Consider the following 6000-nt stretch of genomic DNA (forward strand, 5'->3'; position numbering starts at 1 on the left):
TGGACGATCCCACCAGAGAACCAGACTCCTCCGGTGGGCCTTGGCTTCTCCATCAGGGGAGTTGAGAGTGCCAAGGTGGGGACAATGATGATGATGATAGAAGTTAGCATCTGCTTTGTTTTATTGGAATGCAAGCGTAAGTGTGCAGCATTCCACCCACCCACCCCTAGGCTGCAATTCCATACTGCTAGCTTGCACTTGAAATGGGGCCTTTTAGTTTGGAGGAGGCCGAAGCTGGCCACTACCTCATGGCTGCTTTGGCAGCGAGGTATCCATACTCAGTCCCCAGCCACCCCTATTTGTCCCGGTGTGCCTTATACATAAGATTAAGCGCGCATACCAAAACATTACCTGTGCCCTCCCCAGTGCATTTAGTGGGAAGGACAGCATATTCCGCTGTAGTGTGTGCATGCCAAACCCCTGTTCATGGTACATGCGAAGATGCCTCCCACCCTGCACCTGTCATTGCAGACTTGCAACTATCCCCGTTCAAGTCCTTGTCCCAGGGCAGTGTTCAATTGTACCTCTCCCATTCCTTGCAATGCAAGCGTAAGTATGCAGCCTGCCACCCACCCACCCCCAGGCTGCAATACCATACTGCTTGCTTGCACTTGAAATTGGGCCTTTTAGGCATGTGGAGGCGGAATCTGGCCACCACGTCATGGCTGCGTTACCGGCCTGGTATCCATACTCGGTCCCCAGCAGCACCGCGGCCGGGTGTCCACTCACGGTCCCCAGCCGCCTGGGGGCAGCCTGGTGTCCATAAACGGTCCCCAGCCGCCCCTATTTCTCCTTGGAACATCCCCCACACTTTTCTTAGCCCGGCCTGCTTTAGGGCAGCATTGGACGAGCCCACCAGAGAACCAGACTCCTCCGGTGGACCCTGGCTTCTCCATCAGGGGAGTTGAGAGTGCCAAGGTGAGGACCATGATGATGATAGAAGTTAGCATCTGCTTTGTTTTCTTGGAATGCAAGCGCATGTATGTAGTAGCGGCTAGGCCTAAGGTGGTCAGTGTTTTGGCGCATATCCTACCTCCTCCGAGGATTGCTGGATGTTTTCCTGCTACTATCCCAGTTCTATGACTCCCATTAAAGCAAAGCTTCAGGTGATAAATGATGGATGAGGTAGTGGCAAAAGAGAAAGAGCAGGAGGAACAGGGACCATTCACATCAATATCAGGCCAGTCAACCACATATGTCTTGTAGGATATAATTCTGTAACAAAATGAGTGGTTCGGCTACACAGTTATAGGGCATACAGTGAGTGCAATGCCTACCAAAAATTTTGAGGCACTCCAATGCCCCTTGGAAATGACATGGAGATCAGAGTGCCTTAACTAAACCGCTTTTTCCATTTATAGCAACTGGGATTCCTGTACACAGTTGGCCTAAGCAGTGAATGGAAGGCTTTCCAAAAATTATGAGGAACTGCAATGCCCCTTGAAACTGACGTGGATTACAGCGTACTAAAAACCTTCTACCCATTATTGGGGAGTGGGTCTCCCTTAGTTTTCACCTTTTCATTGAAAAGCAAAAGCTGACTAAAATTAGGAGGAAATGCAATGCCCGTTGGAAGAGTCGTGGAGGTTAGAGGTAATTAAAAACAACATTTCAATGCCCCTTGGAAGAGCTGTGAAGTTCAGAGTGGCTTAAGAAGACGCTTTTAATGCCCCTTTGAAGAGACGTGGAGGTCCCAGTAGCTTAACAAGACAGTTTTAATGCCCCTCGGAAAAGACGTGGAGGTCCCAGTAGCTTAACAAGACGGTTTGAATGCCCCTTGGAAGAGACATGGAGGTCACAGTAGCTTAACAAGACGGTTTTAATGCCCCTCGGAAAAGTGGTGGAGGTCGCAGTAGCTTAACAAGACGGTTTTAATGCCCCTTCCAAGAGCCATATAGTACAGCATATTACAAACATTATTCCCATTATTGGGGAGTGTGTCTCCCATAGTCTTTGCTTATGCCTTCAAAGCAAAAGCTGCCAAAAATTAGGACGGAGGAACTTGCAATGCCCCTTACAAGAGCCATGCAGTACAGCATATTACAAACATTATTCCCATGATTGGGGAGTGGGTCTCCCATAGTCTTTGCTTATGCCTTAGAAGCAAAAGCTGCCAAAAATTAGGAGGAAATGCAATGCCCGTTCGAAGAGTCGTGGAGGTTAGAGTTAATTAAAAACAACATTTCAATGCCCCTTGGAAGAGCTGTGGAGTTCAGAGTGGTTTAACAAGACGCTTTTAATGCCCCTCAGAAGAGACGTGGAGGTCCCAGTAGCTTAGCAAAACGCTTTTAATGCCCCTCGGAAAAGTGGTGGAGGTCCCAGTAGCTTAACAAGATGCTTTTAATGCCCCTCAGAGGAGACGTGGAGGTCCCAGTAGCTTAACAAGACGCTTTTAATTCCCCTCAGAAGAGACGTGGAGGTCCCAGTAGCTTAACAAGACGCTTTTAATGCCCCTCGGAAAAGTGGTGGAGGTCCCAGTAGCTTAACAAGACGCTTTTAATGCCCCTCAGAAGAGACGTGGAGGTCTCAGTAGCTTAACAAGACGCTTTTAATGCCCCTTACAAGAGCCATACAGTACAGCATATTACAAACATTATTCCGATTATTGGAGAGTGTGTCTCCCATAGTATTTGCTTATACCTTCCAAGCAAAAGCTGCCAAAAATTAGGATGGAGGAACTTGCAATGCCCCTTACAAGAGCCATGCAGTACAGCATATTACAAACATTATTCCCATTATTGGGGAGTGGGTCTCCCATAGTCTTTGCTTATGCCTTCCAAGCAAAAGCTGCCAAAAATTAGGATGGAGGAACTTGCAATGCCCCTTACAAGAGCCATGCAGTACAGCATATTACAAACATTATTCCCATGATTGGGGAGTGTGTCTCCCATAGTATTTGCTTATGCCTTCCAAGCAAAAGCTGCCAAAAATTAGGACAGAGGAACCTGCAATGCCCCTTACAAGAGCGATACAGTACAGCATCTTAAAAATATTATTCCCATTATTGGGGAGTGGGTATCCCATGGACAACGGTCACCCTGGTGGTATAGTGGTGGTGGAGGCTAAGGATTAGGAGAAGAACATAAAACAGCCGAAATGAGGAAGCGTATACCCATGTGTGGGTGTGAAGCGCTGCACGTGAATACACCTCCCGAAAAAACACAGTGGATTTGACTTTATGTTACTCTGCTGTCATTTGGTGGTGATGAGAAGTCTGGCCCAATCCAGCCCTTGTTCATTTTGATAAGGGTCAGCTTGTCAGCATAGTCAGTTGACAGGCGAGTGCGCTTATCAGTTATAATTCCCCCAGCGGCACTAAAAAAACACGCTCCCATAGCACGCTATCGGCAGCGCAGGCCAGGACCTCCAAGGCGTACAGAGCGAGTTCATTCCAAGTGTCCTACTTGGATACCCAATAATTAAAAGGCACAGAGGAATCAAGGTGGACGCTGGTACGGTCGGCAAGGTACACCCTCACCATCTTTTGAAACTTTCCACTCCTTGTGAGAGTACCCTGCGCCTCAGGACCTGTAAGCTGGGCGGGTCTCAGAAAACTGTCCCAGAACGTTGACAGTGTTCCCCTGCCTCTGCTGGATTGGAGTTGCCTCTCTCTCGCTTGTACGCCTTGGTTGGCCAATGAACTGTGACCTCTGCCGCTAGCGTGTTCAGATGGGAACTTTTTTAACAGTTCTGCAGCAAGGGCCTTCTGGTACTGCCCCATTTTTGCAGACCTCTCCACCTCAGGAATAAGAGAGTGAAAGTTCTCCTAGTAGCGGGGGTCTAAAAGTGTCACCAACCAGTAATGACTGTCACCCAACATTTTGACAACGCAAGGGTCACGGTTAAGGCAGCGTAACATAAAGTCAGCCATGCGTGCCAGACTGGTAACGGGCAAGACTTCCGTGTCCTCACCAAGATGACGACTGACCATGCTCTCCTCCTCCTCCCCCCCCCTGTCCTCAGGCCACCCACGCTGAACCGACAGTATGACAGTTGTACAGGTACTACCGTCTACAGCGCATGATACAAGCTCCTGTTCTTCCTCCTCCTCCTCTCCCTCATTGTCCCCCAATGCACGTTGGGATGAGATGAGACTGGGCTGTGTGTAATCGACCACTACGGCTTCTTGATCCATCTCATCATACTCAGGCTGCAATGTCTCCTCTTTAATTCTCTGCAGAGAGCGCTGCAAAAGACAGACAAGTGGAATGCTGACGCTAATGATGGCGTCATCGCCACTCACCATCTGGGTGGACTCTTCAAAGTTTGTCAAGATGGTACAGATGTCAGACATCCAGGTCCACTCCTGAGGTCTTATGTGTGGAGTCTGACCTGAATATCGACGGCCTTGTAGCAGCTGGTACTCCACAACTGCTCTCTTCTGCTCAGAAATCCTTTGCAACATGTGGAGGGTAGAGTTCCAACGTGAAGGGACATCACACACCAGTCGGTGTGACGGAGCTGCAAACGCTGCTGCAACACAGCAAGGGTGCGGAAACTGTAGCCGACTTGCGAAAATGAGCTGACAGGCGGCGTACTTTGACGAGCAGATCTGGCAACTCGGGGTACGATTTAAGAAACAGCTGAACCACGAGGTTAAGCACATGAGCCAGGCATGGTACGTGTGTGATCTCGCCTCGCCTCAGAGCCGCCACCAGGTTACAGCCATTGTCACACACGATGTAGGTTCAGCGGTCTCAGCCATAGATCTGCCTGCTCTTTCACAGCTGTCCACAACTCACAAGCAGTGTGAGGTTTCTCACCTAAGCTTATGAGTTTCAGCACAGCCTGTTGCCGCTTGGCGGAGGCAGTACTGCAGTGCTTCCAGCTTTTAACTGATGTGGTGATATCTGAGATGGAGGCTGAACATGAGGAGGAGGAGAAGGATGATGCGCAGGTGCTGTACACTGTGGGGGCAGCTCTGACTGATATAGGGCCCGCAATCCTCGGTGTGGGGAGGATGTGTTCCGTCCCAAGTTCCGACTGGGTCCCGGCTTCCACTATGTTTATCCAGTGTGCCGTCAGGGAGATGTGCCGTCCCTGGCCACAAGCACTTGCCCACGTGTCCGTTGTCACGTGGACTCTCCCAGTAACTGCGTTGTTGAGGGCACGGCAGATGTTTTGGGACACGTGCTTGTGTAGTGCGGGGGTGGCACACCGGGCAAAATAGTGTCGGCTGGGGACCGAGTACCAAGGGACGGCCTCCGCCATAAGGTTGCGGAAGGATTCCGTCTCCACCAGCCTAAAAGGCAGCATTTCTAACACAAGCAGTCGTGAAATGTTTGAATTTAGGACTGTGGCCTGTGGGGCGTTAGCTGCAATTTTCCGCTTTCGTTCAAAGGTCTGGGATATGGACAATTGAACGCTGCGGTGGGACGTGGACGTGGACGTTGATGCTGTTTCTTGAGAAACTGCCATAACAAGTGAAGAATGAGAGGAGGGGGCATCTTTGCATGCAGTATGGACAGGGGATTGCCTTGCACACACAACAGGGGGTTCTATTGCACGCACAACAGCGGAAGAAGCAGTGGTGACACCCGCTGACAGTGGTCGTGGACCATGGGGTTCACCCCACAAAGTCGGGTGCTTTGCTGCCATGTGCCAGATCAGGCTGGTGGTGGTCAGGCTGGTAGGTTTGTCACCCCTGCTGATGCTGGCATGGCAGGTGGTACAAATGGCCTTTTTGGGGTTATCAGCAGAGTCTTTAAAAAAATTCCAGACTCTGGAAGACCTACCGGTTGTACTGGCAACGTCCCTCGTGTTGGTGTGACGGGGAACGGTTGCCCGCCTTCTGTCTGCGGCCACCACACTGCTTCTTCCTGCCTGTTGGGGTACTCTGCCTCCCTCCCCCTGTGTGCTGCTGGCCTCACTCTGCATGTCCTCCTGCCACGTTGCATCAGTTACTAGATCATCCACAACCTACTCCTCTTCCACTTGCGCACCACAATCCTCCTCCTCATTTCCTGGCAATTGTGTCTCGTCATCGTCCACCTCTTGTGA

The sequence above is a fragment of the Phyllobates terribilis genome, unplaced genomic scaffold (assembly GCF_046119375.1).
Source record: "Phyllobates terribilis strain yellow unplaced genomic scaffold, ASM4611937v1 Scaffold_2__4_contigs__length_985480577, whole genome shotgun sequence".
NCBI classification, from domain to species: Eukaryota; Metazoa; Chordata; class Amphibia; order Anura; family Dendrobatidae; genus Phyllobates; species Phyllobates terribilis.